The sequence below is a fragment of the Rhinopithecus roxellana genome, chromosome 15 (assembly GCF_007565055.1).
Source record: "Rhinopithecus roxellana isolate Shanxi Qingling chromosome 15, ASM756505v1, whole genome shotgun sequence".
Lineage (NCBI taxonomy): Eukaryota > Metazoa > Chordata > Mammalia > Primates > Cercopithecidae > Rhinopithecus > Rhinopithecus roxellana.
Genome location: NC_044563.1, coordinates 76,525,385 through 76,542,593, shown reverse-complemented (window position 1 = coordinate 76,542,593; position 17,209 = coordinate 76,525,385).

The following is a 17,209-nucleotide window of genomic DNA, read 5'->3' as shown; positions in this document are numbered from 1 at the left end:
AATTAATTTGTAAAACCAGTTTGTATATTTAGGATGGTATCATTCCTTGTTGCAATTTTCTTCTCCCCAGTTTGGAACTGGCTTTAAAATTTCAACTTACTCTTTTTTTACCTATCATCTTTTCTTCCTCTTCTTCAGGAGCAAATATTCCCAGCCTTTTCTTCTTATTTCATGTAGAGCAGTTTAGTCTTCTTTTATTGCAGGGGGAAGATGGTCATTTGGCAGTGATGATGTGGCCCCGATTGCAGAATTGAGTTGGAGGCTGAAGCATTGTGAGCTCTGATCCTTGCCAGTTCCGTAAGTCAACAAATAACACATCTCTTTAGACAGCTTCCAGACAACAGATAGCTATGAAATATAATCTCCCTTATGATACAATAGTGATCCTAAATTTAAGTATGTCAAGCATTTATAACTTTCTGACTCCTTGCAGAATTTTATCTCAAGTGACTTCAGTATACTGTGTATACTTTATCAGGCAATCCAAAGGAAAACATCTATCTGTAGTGAAAGCATAACACTGATGTTTGTGAAGGGTCAAAGATTCAGGGATTTAACTTAATAAATCTATAAACTGTTAGCATTTTTATATTGTGGTGGTAAAAATTTGCAGGAGTTTTAAAAACATGTTTTAGTTCCTACCAAGAGTTCCTAAGTACATTGTTTTTCTAGTAAAATCCAGTTTGTTCCACATTTTTGACTGAGAAAAGCTAAATCTTTTCTTTTTGGGAAGAAAAGGTCAGTTTTGAAGGAGATCTAGTCCTAAAAATATCAAGGATAGAGGCCTAGGAAATATGTAAGCTAAGCCTCCACAGACTTCCCCACATTCCTCAAACTACTTAAGATGATCCCCAAATAGGACCAACCCTAAATGAGCCCTGGAAATAGGGAAGAAGGCTATCTATATGCCTCAGTACCGGGGTCCATCTACTTACTGTCACACAGGAGGAGTTACGCCGAAAGGGGACATTAGAACTGGCCTGCAATGTTGCTTTTTCAAAACTTTTTGGCGGGTGCAGTGGCTCATGCCTGTCGTCCCAGCCCTTCGGGAGGTGGAGGCAGGCAGATGGCTTGAGTCCAGGAGGTGGAGGCCAGCCTGGGAAACATGGTGAAACCCCATCTCTACAAAAAATACAAAAATTTTGCTGGGTGTGGTGGTGTGCACCTGTAGTCCCAACTACTTGGGAGGCAGAGGTCAGAGGATCACTTGAACTTGGGAGGCAGAGGTTGCAGTGAGCCGAGATTGTGTCACTGCATTCCAGCCTGGGTGAGAGAGAGACACCCTATCTCAAAAAACAAAACAAAACAAAAAAACAGATCCCCAAGAAATAAGTAGAAGAAATTATGGGAGAACCTAATAATACTCCTTCATTTACAACAAGGCTGGAAGTCCAATCTTTTGGCCTTCCTGGACCACACTGGAAGAAGATTTATCTTGGGCCGCACATAAAATACACTGATACTACTGTTATCTGATGAACTAAAAAAAAAATTGCAAAGAAGTTTCATTATGTTTTAAGAAAGTTTATGAATTTGTGTTGGGCTGCATTCAACGCCATTCTGGGCCACAGGTTGGACATGTTTGATTTAGAGGGATGAGAGCTAGAGGTGGGGTGGGCTTGGTACAGAAAGTGAGCTCTCTGTGCTATGAACCTACAGCATCTGAAGCAGTGGGCTGGGAGACCCCAGGGTAAGTATGGCCACATCAAGTAGTAGTCTGTGGCAATGGGGCTTCTGACATACCACTGAGTTTTTACATGGTGCAGTGACTAGTGGCCCAGAAAGGAGAAAGGGTCACATAATAATTGCCACGGAACACTTATTTAACAAATGCTTATGTAGCCTTTATTACCTCCCAGAGATTGTTTTAAATTATTGGTTCTTAACTGGAGGTGGTTTTGCCCCCCAGGGGACATTTGGAAATGTCTGGAGATATTTTTGTTGGCACAACTGGGAGGAGACTGCTACTGGCATCTAGTAGGTTGGAGACCAAGGATTCTACTGAACATTCTAAAATACACAGGCTAGTCCCCACAACAGATTTTCAGTCCCCAAATATAGTGTCAAGATTACAAAACCCTGTTGCAAATATTTAATAAATATTAACTCATTCAATCTTCATAGCAACCCTTTGAAAGCTACTCATTTTTCAGGTAAGGAAATGGAGGCAGATAAGTAACTTGTCCAGTGTCATATGGCCAAAGGGAAACATGCATGTTCGAAAAATGCAAACGTTCCAGAGAAGAGTGGTTACATTACCACTAGCCTAAATACAATTTAAGGTGAAAGGATTTACAGAGAGGATAATTTTTTAACAAAAAGGCATAATTCACAATGAAAATAGTCATAAAACTTTGGACACGAAATAGTATAACCCTGAAATATATAAAACAAAATCTGTTAGAATGTAAGGAGTAATTTAAATACAGTGCTAGCTTTTTTAAAGAATAACTTTGTTGAAATATAATCAACATACAATAAACTACACAAATTTGAATTATAAAATTTCATACTTTTTTTTTTTTTTTTTTGAGATGGAGTCTTGCACTGTCGCCTGGGCTGGAGTGCAGTGGTGCGATCTTGGCTCACTACAACCTCCGCCTCCCAGGTTCAAGTGATTCTCTTGCCTCAGCCTCCTGAGTAGCTGGGATTACAGGCATCCCCCACCACGCCCAGCTAATCTTTTGTATTTTTAGTAGAGATGGGATTTCACCATGTTGGCCAGGCTGGTCTCTAACTTCTGACCTCATGATTTGCCCACCTCAGTATGTCTTTGCCTGTGAAATAATGCCATAGTTAACATAATGAACATTTCCACCATTCCAAAAGTTTCCTTGTGCCTGTTTAGAATCCCTCCTTCTACCCACTTCCTGCCCTTTCTCCAATTCTTAGTCAACCACTGATCTTTCTGTCATTGTAGATGAGTTTGCATCTTCAGGAGTTTTATATAAGTGAAATTATACAGCATGTACTCTTTGTTTTATATGTATTCTTTCAGCATATTTATTTTGTGATATCCAAGTTTTTGCAAGTGTCAACACTTTTTATTGCTAAGGAGCATTTCACTTGTATGGATATATGACAATTTGTTTATCGGTTTACCTTTTGATGGACATTTGGGTTGTTTCTGTTTTTGGCTATTATGAATAAAGATGCTGTGAACATTCATGAACAAGTCTTTGTATGGACATATGTTTTGCTTCTCTTGGAAGAATACCTATGAATGGAATGGCTCGGTTATATGGTGAGTATGAGTTTAATATTTCAGGAAACTGCTAAACTGTTTACTAAAGTTATTGTTCCATTTTATATTCTCACCAGCTATGTGAGAGAATTTCTGTTACTCCATATTCTTGCCAACATTTAATATGCTTATTCATTAGGATTTTAGACATTTAAATGAGTGTATAGTGGTGTCTCATTGTATTTTAATTTGCATTTCCCTAATGCAAATGACTGATGATGTTGAGTATCTTTTCATATATTTATTTGTCATCTGTATATCTTCTTTGGTGAAATGTCTGTTCAGATCTTTTGCTCATTTAAAAAATTGGGTGTGTAATAGGGTTCTCCAGAGAAAAAGAATCTGTGTGTGTGTGTGTGTGTGTGTGTGTGTGTGTGTGTATACACAGAGAGAGGTACTTGTTTAAGGAATTGGCTCACATTATTGTGGGGCTGGCAAGTCCAAAATCTGTAGGGCAGGCTGGCCACTGGAGTCCTTGGGAAGAGATGATGCAGTCTCAAGTCCAAAGGCTGGAGGCAGAATTTCTTTTTCTTCGGGCAACCTCACTGTTTCCTCTTTAGACCAACACCTGACTGGAGAAGGTCTATCTACATTATGGAGAGTGATCTGCTTTACTCAGAGTCTACTGATTTAAATGTTAATTACATCTAAAAAATACCTTCACAGCAACATCTAGACTACTGGTTGACCAAAAACTGAGTACAATGGCCTAGCCAAGTTAAAACTTGAAAGTTAACCATGACAAGTTGTTTGTTTTCTTACTAAATTTTGGAAGTTTTTATATTCTGGATTCCAGTCCTTTATAAGATTTGTGATTGGCAAATCTTTTCTCCCAGCCTGGGTTGTATTTTCATCCTCTTAACAGTGCCTTTCTAAGAGAATGTCTTAATTTTCATGAAGTTCAGTTTATCATTTTTGTCTTTAATAGATCAGGTTTTTGATGTCAGATCCAAGAAATCATTGCCCAGCCAAAGGCATAAAGATTTCATCTTTTTATTCCTCTACAAGTTTTATAGGTTTAGGTTTTACTCTAGGTCTATAATCTATTTTGAGTTAATTTTTGTATATGGTGTGAGGTATTTGAAGTTCACTTTTTGCATATGAGTATTTAGTTCTTCCAGCACCATTTGTTGAAAAACACTAGTAGATTTTTGCAGATCAAGTATGCAAAAACACATTTAAGGGTATAAATAATAGAATTAATAATATACCCTCATTTAAAGGCTAAGGATTCTTGAAAGATCTATGGAGCATTTATAAAAATTGACCTTATTAGCCATATATAAACTCTTGATTTGGGCCAAATAACACAATAAAACTGGAAATTAAGTGTAAACAACAGGAAGCACAGAAACCCCCCGGGTCCTCATCTCATTCTAATATAGTCAAGAAAGCCCGTTTAATCAACGCAGCAGAGCAGCTGCTGCCAATGGTCATTTCCCATTGGTTGGTATTGAGCCTTGGGTTATCTCCTCCAAACATCATCAGTAATTAATGCTAGCCTTGGTAAATGATGTATATGATAATCAGCCTATAGAAAATCTTAGCTAAATTACTGGGGCATGATGCCTTTGAGGAAATGTTATGTTTCCTAGGGACCAAATAGAATAAAAGCAAAAAGCAAAGAACCAAGCAACCAATCCCCCTAAAACACCAGAAGTAGTGTATACTTTATCTTACAGGTTTGCCAAAATTAGGAGTAACTCCCACTTTCTGCTCTTAGCATTACTTTGATCCCTTTAATCCCCTATTATTTGGAGAATTCAGGGCATCAAGATAAATCAAAGAGTTTAATAAATTTGATTCCCAATAAAAGATAATGCTAAACAACATTTGGCCTCTAGCCCCATGGCTACTTCTAGCATACACAGAGTCTGTGTGCAAATTGCAAGGAGGCACACCTTCCTCTGGGCTGAAGCATCCTCACATTAGGCTTGGAAGACAGAATACATGAAACACATACTGAGCACAAACTGCAGAGTTGTATTTGTTGGCTTGGTCTAGCCCTCTCCCACTGTTTTAATTGTCCTAAAGCAGGAGTGTCTCATCTTTTAACTTCCCCGAGCCACTTTCGAAGAAGAAGAATTGTTTTGGGCCACACATAAAATACACTAACACTAATATAGCTGATGAGCTAAAAACAATCACAAAAAATCTTATAATGTTTTAAGAAAGTTTATGTATTTGTGTTGGGTCACATTCAAAGCCATCCTGAGTCACATGTGGCCCATGGGCCATGGATTGGACAAGCTTGTTCTAAAGAATGATGAGACTATGTCTTAGTCTGTGCAGGCTGCTATAACAAAATAGCATAGACCGGGTGGGTTATAAACAACAGAGATTTATTTCTCACAGTTCTAGAGGCTGGGAAGTCCAAGATTAAGGTGCTGTCAGATTTGGTGTCTGGCATGGGCCCACTTCTTGCTGGTCCTCACATAGTGGAAGGAAGAACTAGCTCTCTGTGGTCTCTTTTATAAAAGCACTAATCTCCATCATGAATGTTCTACCTAATGGCAGGCAACTGTTTCAAATGAAGCAAGTGAAGACTTTTCTTGTCTTCTCATGGCAAACATATGGGTTCATGATATCATCCTATCATAACTGGCTTTCCTTGTTTGGGAAATGAAGTGGGGGGTTGTTTTGTTTTAAATATGTGTTTCTAATAAAAATGCCAGTACAGTCTTCAAAGAGGTTTTTGAGCAAGTGATTTTCAAGTGCAATTTTTTTTTATCCTTCAGTGTTGAACATCTGGGAAAGAGACACATAGGCATTGCTATAACTGAATAATAACAGACAACAATTACAATCTGCTCATTTCATCTGTTTCTCTGAGAAAAGAAATATTATTAGATGATGAAGGTTATCAGGATTTTTCCGAGGGTCTTCCCAAATACCACTTTCCCCAAGTCAGTCTTGGGATAGTGATTAAATCAGATTAGATTTGATCAAGCTTATCCAGTTTTCTTGCCTCCTTGCTGAGAAAATTGCTTTTGATTTTCTCAACATTTCCTGTTTGAGAATAAGTTCTTTGCCTCATCTTTGCAACACAAAAGAGTGTTTTTGCCACAGCAATCAGTGTGTTAAGGTGATTTCAATCATCTATTTCTAGAGAAGAATAAAAACTACCTGTAGTTTCTAAATAACAAATTTCCTTACTTCTAGTCCTCAAGGTTTCCAAAAAATTGGAATTTACTTTTAGCTAGGGCATTCCGTTATGATGGATAAAATGTTGTGATACACTGTGAATTTTTAAAAAACAAATTAAGAAACAGAAAAAGCTCTCAATTTTCAAGAATAATATATACAAACACAGAGGTTATAAAACTGAAAAACTTCATTACAGACTATGCTTTGGTTTACAAAGCTATGTTTTGTATTAGGTATACATTTACTTATTGAATTGTTTCATTGGAAGAAATGTTAGAAATTGTTTAGTTTGGTCTTTATCAAAAGCATTCTGGAAATTAGACCTCAATATTTTGGAATCCTTGAGGACTAGAATTGAGGAAATTGCCATTTAAAAACTCTAAAGCAAGGCTGCCTGGTTTTCCATTTCAGTTCTGCTGCAAATTAATTTTGTGACCTTGGACCAGTGAATAACTTTTTCATGGCTCAGTTTCTTTACCTCTAAAATGGGAGTAGCTCAGAGGTTGACAGAATATGCTGATGACTTCAGTGTGTATTTGAGAGTGTTGGGTTGGAAGAGAAGGCTGGGGTGGGGTGGAGGGCAGGAAGGATGGGGGTGAGAGAGAGAGAGAGTTATATTCAAGGTTTCCAGTAAATTAAAGTGTCCTTTATGAAGTGGAAAAAAATTAAGAAAGATGAAGAGGTCTGGGAAGGATCATCAATTTGCTTTTGCACAGTTAAGTTTCAGTTGTCTAGTAGCCACCGTAAGGAGAGATGTAGAATAGATAGTTGGACATACAAGCTTGGATTTCAGAAGAAAGGTCAGACCTGGAGGTGAAGATCTGGGGGCCATCCGTATGTGAATGGCATTTGACATCATGAGAATGGATGAGGTCAACAAGGGAGTAATTGTAGTTAGAGAAGAGATCCAAAGGTTGAGCCCCAGGGCACTCTGACATTTAGATGTCAGAGAGAGTAGTGACTAGCAAGCAAATGGAAAAGGATCAGCCTGTAAGGTAGGAGGAAACCAGGGGAGGTTGGTGTTTAGAAGTCAGTCTTTCTTGAGTAATTGAATTAAATGCTGTTGTCAAGTGTATCAAGTAAGACTTACAGCTGTCATTGGATTTAGACATTCAGCAGTGATTGATGACTTTGATGAGAGCGGTTCTGGTGAAGAATGTGGACAAAGCCTGATTGAAATGATTTCAAGAGAGAATGGAAGGAGCAAAATAGGAGCAGCAAGTATAGACATAAAAAAAAGAAGCTTTGCAATAAAAGTGAAAAATGGTATGTAATGTCTTTGAAACAATGGATGACATATATTGAGTACTTACTGTGTGACAGATACCGTTTCAGGTACTTATATTTTATTTAATGAGGAATAAAGAGTTGAGGCAGTCCTTGCTTTGCATGATAGCAAGGACCATGCAAGCAAAAACTATGCAAAGCAATCTTCATAATCAGTGGGAAGGATTATGATTGTCCTGTGACCTTTAAATTTTTTTTTTTTTTTGAGATGGAATCTCGCTCTGTAGCCCAGGCTAGAGTGTAGGTCGTGCAATCTCTGCTCACTACAACCTCCGCCTCCTGAGTTCAAGTGATTCTCCTGCCTCAGCCTCTCCAGTCGCTGGGATCACAGGTGTGTGTCACCATGTCTGGCTAAGTTTTGTATTTTTGGTAGAAACGGGGTTTTGCCATGTTGGCCAGGCTGGTCTTGAACTCCTGACCTCGTGAGCTGCCCACCTTGGCCTCCCAAAGTGCTGGGATTACAGGCATGAGCCACCACACCTGGCCTTAATGTGAACTTTTTGCTGGCATCAGTTCCTCTAGGGCATCTTCATCCTTTTTGCCACAGCCGCTTTCCTCATTTATGTCCAGTAAGTTTGCCTTCTCGGTGTCCCTCGGGCTGCATATCTAGAGTCTTTCCAACAGTGGCAGTGCCAACATTGCCATAGTTAGCTCTCTCTTCTGTAACCCCATTTATGTTCAGTTTGAATGTCATTTCCAGTGAAATCACTTTTTGTTTCCTTGCTGCACTTTCATCTTTTGGTGAATTCCCTCTTTCAGTTATCCACTTTTGTAAAATATCACTTAGATTTATTACTGGGAGACCAGAAGGTAACACAACTACACCCTTGGACATTTCTGCCTGAACTGAATAACACACACACACAGTAGCCAATCACCAGTAGACTCGGGAAGAAATGATGTGACTGGTCACTGATCACGATGCCCATCTGTTACTTACATGGTGATTTGTGGACTGAGGAGCTAGCAGTGAAGTTTTTATTTTATGCAGTTACTCATATTTAATTCACATGGTAACTGAAATTTGAACCATGTTGTTGAGGGACTGGTGTTAATTAAACTATGGCAACTGAAATTTCTGCATATTAGAATGGTGTACAGAACCTGTGCACAGTGAGGACCACCTGTAGTAATAGCTTTAAAATATTGATTAAAAGATATACACATTTAAGCAAAACCTGACTTGATGTTGTATACATATCTTTCTATAATGCTACAAATTAATTACACATAAACATGTACAGTTAAATTAGCTCTTCAGGAGACCCATTGCAACATTTCTTCCTCTTCTTTCTACCTTTGTTCCTCTCTCCACAAATATATCCTCTTCTTCCAGTTATAAAATTAAGCCTCTTATGTATTTAAATTGGAACAAAGCATAATAGTTGTGTTAATCCATTTTCACACTACAATAAAGAATACCTGAGACTGGGTAATTTATAAAGGAAAGAGGTTTGTTTAATTGACTCACAGTTCCTCATGGCTGGGTTAGGCCTCAGGAAACTTACAGTCATGGTGGAAGGCGAAGGGGAAGCAAGCAACTTCTTCGCAAGGTGGCAGGAGCAAGAGAGAGTGAAAGCAAAAGGGAAGAGCCCCTTATAAAACCATCAGATCTCTTGAGAACTCACTATCACGAGAACAGCATGGAGGAAACTGCCCCATGATCCAATCACCTCCCACCAGGTTCCTCGCCCAACACCTGGGATTACAATTTGAGATGAGGTTTGGGTGGGGACACAAAGCTAAACCATATCAATAGTGTGTGTATGGAGGTAGGGGGTACTGAGGGGAGAATGAACTGGTTGTGGAAGAGGTAATTGCTTATAACCAAAAGAAGCCCTCTAAAGCTATTAAGTTATATTATGAAATTAAATGTACATCTACCATATGACTCTATCATTCTACTTCTAGGACAAAGACTTGCACATGAGAGTTTATCATAGCTTTATTTGTAATAGCCCTAAACTAGAAACAACCAAAATGTCCTTCCACAGGTGACTAGATAAAGATACTGTGGTATATTTATACAATGGAGTGCTATTTAGCAATGAAAAGGAATGGACTTATATGTGGAATCCAAAAAGTCAAACTCATAGAAGCAGACAGTAGAATGGTGGTTGTCAAGGACTTCGGGCAAAGTGAATGGGGAGATGTTGGTGAAAGGGTACAAATTTCAGTTAGACAAGATGAGAACGTTCTAGAGATCTATTGTACAGATGCTGACTATAGTTAATAATGTTTTGTATACTTGAAAATTATTAAGATATTGGATATTTAATGCCCTCACTACAAAAAAATAAGTAGTGTGAGGTGATGGATATATTAAATAGCTTAATTTAATCATTTCACAATGTATACATATATCAAAACATTACATGTACACTGTAAATATGTATAATTTAGATCAGGTATACCTTAGTAACATGGTGGGGGTACAAAGAAAGACACCACCCTCCACAAAAAAAGGAAAAATACTCAATAGTAAACCTGAAATGATGGAGTTCTGTGGGAGGAGAAGTGTATGAACAGTATAATAAAGATATTGCAAGAAAAAGAAAAAGGAATGGACTACTGACATGTGCAGCAACATGGGTGAAACTTCAAATACTTACGCTGAGTGAATGAACCCAGACCAGGAGTAAATACTCCATGATTCTGTTTATATAAAATTCTAGAACATGAAAATATTGGGTTACCTTTGTTATCTACTTATGTATAAAAGGAAACGAACCCCTTTCTTTTTCTTAGAGCATGGTAAGTTGGTTTGGCTAAAAAGGACAAAGTTCTTGATAAGTAAAGTATTGCTTTGCCTTTGGTGATGGGAGTGATCTTAACAAAGAGTGGTAACTAGTAAAACAGTTTTACATCCCTCGGTGTTGCATGGAAACTTTTAACATACCTAAATCTATGGACTAGAGTTCCTGCTGTATCTGCTGCCCCCTCCCCCACCCCACGTAAGAAAGAGGTTGTAGCAACACCATTTGTCACACGCACATAGTTCATCCTACATTCACCAGGTAATGAGGGTGGACATTTGTGTTTGGTAATTGCTTTTACCCAAAGGAATGATAGTACTCCTCATATCTCTGTGACAGAGAGGTAGTTACAATTTGGAGCCAGATACCTAACTCTCATGGAGTCTAGGAGATATGGGACACTCTCTTCCTTGATGTTTACATTTCAAAGAGATGGTTTCCAGGTCCTTGAGAAAGACATTCCTTGGTTGTAAAGCTGGCAAGAAGGTTTGTTTAGCTTTTGAAAAGATTTATAGACATCTCAAAGAATTTACAATTAGAAATTTTCTAAAGCAAATGCTCTAGGAAAAGGGAGAGGAGGTCTCTTTCACTTTCTCTCCCTTTTTATACCAGAATTTTACTTTTTTTATTTTTTTGGATTGGGGTTTACCCCTTACAGTACTTATAATCAGAAACTCCTTGAATGTGGTCCAAAGTATATTTCTGTTCATTTGATCTCACTGGAGACTACAGAAGAATCTCCAAATGTAATTTAACTTTGAAAAGTAAACTTTCTCCTTCAGGCCACTAATTAACTTACTCCAATTATTGTTATCCAAGCTGTTTCTTGGCTTGTTCACTATCTCATCAAAGGAAGGCATTTTTAGGTTTAACCAACCTTGCTTTGGAGAAAGCCCTTCAAATTAAGTTCTCTTTTATTCTGGCAATGCCAATGAATATTAAATGTCAGATGTTGTGCCCATTGTCCTGGGTGCCAGGGACAAATAGTAAACAAGACAGCATGCTTCTGTTCCCTCTGGAGTTTATGTTCTGGCAGGAATGAGACATTTAACCAGTGGTATGACCAGCAGGACCCAGTGCCATGAGTGTGACTCATGGAAAAGCACAAAGTGCCATCTATAGGACAATATTGTGAAATGCCCTAACCTGGAACTGCAAGAGGTCAAATTATGGAGGGCCTGCAAACCTTAATACAGATTTAGGATTAAAAATTCAGTGCCTTGAGCCTGTTCCTAGAGCTTTTGATTCTTTGGGTTTGGTGCAGCTCAAGAGCCCATACCTTTAACAAGCTCCTCTGTAGGATTCTGAGGCAATTAGTCCCAATACTTTCTTTTGGACACTCTGGGCTATAAACCCTTTGAACGTTTTAAAGCCAGAGATTGGTATAATTGGATCTGAATGGATTGGTGGAAGGATGGGGCAAGAATGGTTTTAAGGGACTTGGGGAGCTACTGTAGTCATTAGGCAAAGGATGAGGGCAGGTTGGACTAGTGGGCATATAGAGAAGGGACATCTATGTCACTAAGCATTTGAGAAATATTTAGGAGTGAAATAGGATCTTGTGATTGTTTAAATGTGAAAGGAGTTGCTGAGGGAGAAGAAGGAATCAAGGATGACTCCCAGGTTTCAGACTTGAGTAATGGGCTGGGTAGTGGTATCATTTCCTGAGATGGTGAACATTGGAGGAAGAGCAGTTGGAGCTGAGGTATGGGAAGGAAGAGTTAATATTTTGGACACAGAGACAGCCCTGCAGAGATGTTTAGTAGGCAGTTAGATCCAGCAGTTTGAAGCTTAGGAGAGAGGACTGGAGTTTGCATGTAGATTTGAAAGTGGACATCTGGGAGATGGCAATTGGAGGGTAATGGATGAGACCCCACGGTGTTAGTTTATTTTGCATTGCTATAAAGGAATACACAAGCCTGAGTAATTTATAAAGAAAAGAGGTTTATTTGGCTCACAGTTCTGCAGGCTGTACAAGAAGCATAGGGGGACATCCGCTTTTGGTGAAGGGGTCAGGAAGCTTATAATCATGGTGGAAGGTGAAGAGGGAGCAGATGTGTCACATGGAGAGAGAAGGAGTAAGAGAGATATCAGGCTTTTTAAAATAACCAGCGCTCCTGTGAACTAATAGATAACTCACTCCTTACTGTGGGGAGCACACCAAGCCATCTGTGAGGAGTCCATCCCCATGACCCAAACATTACCCACTAGGCCTCATCTCCAACACTGGGGATCACATTTCAACATGAAATTTGAAGGGGGACACACATCCAAACCATACCACTGCCTGAAGAACGTGTCTAGATGGAGAAGGCAAGAAGATCCAGAAGGAAGCCAGAGCAATGTCAGACTATGTTTTGGTCGAGGAAGAGGAAGAAGTGCCAGCAGTAGATACCAAAAGGGAACAGCTAGGGAGATGCAAGGAAAAGTGGGATATTATGGTATTCATGTAAATACCTATGGAGAATGGTCCCTGGTGATTTTCTGTATTTGTAATTTAGCCGAAGCACGTTCAAAACATTGCAGCATCCTTTCCAATCACATTTTCTGGAGGGTGGATGTTCTTAGTGCTACATGTATGGTTCTATTCCAGGGACCAGTCACACTTACAATGAGCACTTAAAAAATATTCTTTAGGATCAGAGAGTTATTACAGCCACAAAAGCTGCCAAGTCCCTCTCCTTCCAAATGGACATCTCTCATGTTTTCCATCGCACTTTGGTGTCTGAACTTCTCAGGAGTAGACCTCAGTGGCCTTTTGACCTGTAGATGAAAACATTGATAGGAAAGGGTGATGACAATGACTGGGTTGTCTCTCGCTACCAGGTCAATTTCTTGGGTGATATATTCATATTCATCTTTTAGGCCAGATGCAGTGGCTCACACCTGTAATCCCAGCACTTTGGAAGACTGAGGTGGGTGGACTGCTTGAGCTCAGGAGTTTTAGATCAGCCTGGGCAACATGGCAAAACCCTGTCTCTACAAAAAATACAAAAATTAGCCAGGCATGGTGGTGTGCACCTGTAGTCCCACCTACTCCAGAGACTAAGGTAGGAGAATCACCTGAGCACTGGAGGTTGAGCCTGCACTGAGCCAAGATGGTGCCACTGCACTTCAGCTTGGGCATCAGAGTGAGACCCTGTCTCAAAAGAAAAAAAAAATTCATCTTTCAGTGAGAAGCTCTTCAGTGATAAATGGGAGTCCATGTCTTCTCCACTGAATGTGAATGTTTTTCTTGCATCTTGAGATACGTGATTTTTAAGTAATCTAGTTCCATAATAATTTTTTAAAAACTTAATATTGATGAAAAATAAACAATAGCTTTTTTTGCAAAGGAAAGCATCTATCACTTTAAAATGTGTGATTGTATTGGCCATATACCTGCTAAATCTTGCACGTGTATCCCTTTAAAATGTGTGATTGTATTGGCCATATACCTGCTAAATCTTGCAAGTGTATGAGTAGGGTGGTATATAAATATAGTGGTGCTCAGGGAACTGTCTAGCCTTCACCCTATCTATAATCCCACCATTATAAACACATGCCTCTGTCCACTTGGCCAAGTGATTGGCTCAGGGGTAGCCACATGGCCCATACAGATTTCTTTCTGGGATAGATAAAGTTGGGGAGAAAATTCTTTCTTTCCTATTGTGGTTGCTAAGCTAAAAAGACTTGAATCTGGTCCATGGGCAGCCACCTTTCCTCCTGCATGTGAAAGCTTTTCTGAAGAAGAAAACTGGCACACAACCAGAAGCAAAGTTGAAAACTGGAGAGAGATGAGCTCTGATGACACTGTGTGAGAGGTGAGTCTAGCTATCATTTTGAATCCCTTATTTACCAGTCATGTGATAATGACCTTTCTTACCTAAGCTAATTGACTTACTTAAGTTTTTGCCATTAGCAACTGAAAGTATCCTAATTAATACAGCAATCATTGGTTAAAGTATTCACTTTATTGTTGTGGGAGACCTTTATTAAATACCCTTCCTTTATGGACCTGAAGCCCACTATCCTATCCCTCTGCAATTACCATAATAAAAAATAGGATAATTAATTTGTGACTTCCTAATTTTAAGTTACTTCAGAACAGTATGCTCCTTTTCAGGAAAATAAATTATATTTATTAAAACAAGGGAAGGCAGTATTTGTTAGGTTCCTTTGAGAAATCTCTAGAGATGATGCTTGACTGCTGTTCTAATGTTTCAACCATGGGATGGAGAGGGACATGCCTCAAACAAGATACCAGAGTTATGACTGGGTTTGTTAAGGTCCCTTTATTTCTATCCCAGGGGATGAATAAAAGGAGGCAGAACCCTTGTGCTGTTGTGTCCACAAAACTTGGGTGTTTAACTCTCAGGACCAGGTGAGTTCCTAGCTTACTGTGGGGCGGTGGGGTGAAGGTTTCCCACTTTTGACAGAAGGCTTAAAACTGTGGTGTAATATTTGAATATTACTTACTGTTGCCTGAGAAGAATGATCAGAGAGCTTTGATTGGTCTTTTGTGTCTTGGTGTCCTGAAATTTCTATCTCATGGTCTAACGGGTTTCAAAGTAAGCCTAGCACAGAGCAGGAACTCATCTCAGATTTTGGTAAGGTTTTAAAACACATAAGATAATTTAATTTAGAGCATTGTTGCCTAAAAAGAGCAGTACACTAGCTCAGATGAAGTAAAATGGCAATGATAGCACTTTCCTTAGAACATGTGAAGAGGGCAGATATTTTTAATGGTTTTTTTGTGAAAAAGGAAGTGACATTTTAAAAATAAAAAATACAGATCTAAAAGGTGAATGACACCAGGTAAGAACAACAACATAGATCACATTTAAGGTAATTCATAAAATTAAACTTGAATTTTAAAGTTAAGTTGGAAGACATGTCATTTAAAAACCTCTGGGAAGTAGTAAATCTACTGGTGCAGTGTAGAAATCTCCATGTAGTAATTCAGTTTCCTTTTCAAATGGTCATTGATGGGTGTTTAATTCTGTCTGTTGGCAAATTTTTGAAATCGATCTCCCTTCTAAAGGGAGCCAAGGACTTCATCTCAATTGTGCACTTTTCATTCACTTTTTCACTCTCTGGTAAAATAAATACCCCTCATAAGCAATATTCAACACCACTATGTTTATATACCACCCTTCCTATACACTTGCAAGTAACTGTAGCGAAAGATTCAACCATTTTTTCCTCCCACCTCGGCATTGAAGGAACACAGCACAGGTACCATTAAGAATAGCCACACACAAATTGAAAGAGGCTTTAATCCGTCTTTCAACTGAAATGTACAAAAGATGGATTAAAGTCTCTCATTTTGTGCTCCTGAACAAGTGGTGGCTGGCACGCACACATTTATTGAGTGCCTGTACTGTGTCAGTAGCTATGCAAGGTTGAGAGGATACAGAGATGAAAAAAATATATTTCCTGCTCTTAAGTAGTTCACAGCTTATTGTAAATCCAAATACAAAACACAGCAGTGTATAGGCTCCTCAGCATTGAGGCTGAGGTTTGGAATGCAGCTGTGAGCTCCAAAACAAGGCAGTTGGCTGACCTGGGATCCATATTCAAGACACTGGCCTTGTCACAACTGCAGTTTAACAAACTGAGTTAAGCAACTAGAACTATCTGTTCAGTCTCAATGTTACCCTAAGTACTTATGAAAGAATTTCAGAAAAAATCCCTAGGCAATTTCCTCTTTACAGACAAAGCAATCCTAACATGATTTTTTATTTGGGATTTAGAGCATGTTTTTCATTAGTTTTAACCATACTTTCAACATTTGCATATCCTCTTTCTTCCTTCCTCCCTGCATAACAGCCAATTATGTTTCTTCAGTTATTCATCCCTGTTTGAAAGCAGGCGCGAGCTGCCTTAGTTAATACAGCTGCAACTACTAAGGTCTTGCATGGCCACCTTAGCCCTATAATGCCGTCAACTACTATCACATTGTCTAATCTGTCAATCCCATGCCTTCCACCACTGTATTTTGAATCTGAGTACACTAAGACTTTGGCTGTCCAACACTACTCTACTCTGTATGTGTGTCATTCCATAAGAAGCTTTGTTCCAGTAGGAGGTGTGGTTGCCTTGAGAGATCTGAGAATGTACAATCCACAGAAATTTTTTTTTCAGCCAGTTGTCAGTTGTAATTGTTTATCATTGGATTACAACAATTAGGTTCCTCCCACTGCTCCCAGCTACTAATAATTCTACTCCTCCTTCACTTCCTAGAGCTTGTGATTCACGAAGTTTCTACTTAGGAAACCTTGCCAAACTTACTTTATATTCTCTTTGCTTTTCATTTTTCATTTACTACCACCCTAATCTATAGTTTGTATGTTCCTTATAAACATAAGTTATGAAAACAACAGTAAGATTTTACAATTTCAATAAATAGATTTGTTAAAAATACTTAAATTGTTCAAGAAATAGCAACTGACATATCTTGAGCCAGACTGCTTTGGTTTAAACCCCAGCTCTGCCACTTGCTGTTTGGGTCACTCATCTGGACTCTTTAAACATCTGAAAAATGAGTATAATAATAACATATAGGTAGTATTACTTAGTGGTTAGAGTGAGAGGATTCTGGCATTGGGTTCAAATCTTAGCTCTGTCACTTATTTGCTGTCTAATCTTGATCAAATTTACATAAGTTTTCTAAAGCACCGTTTGCTCTTTTATCCAAGAATAATGATAGCACCTGCCTTAGGAGATTGTTGTATAAATGCAAGGTCTTAAGCCCAGTGCCTGGCACATCTTAGTACTAAACACATGGTCGCTG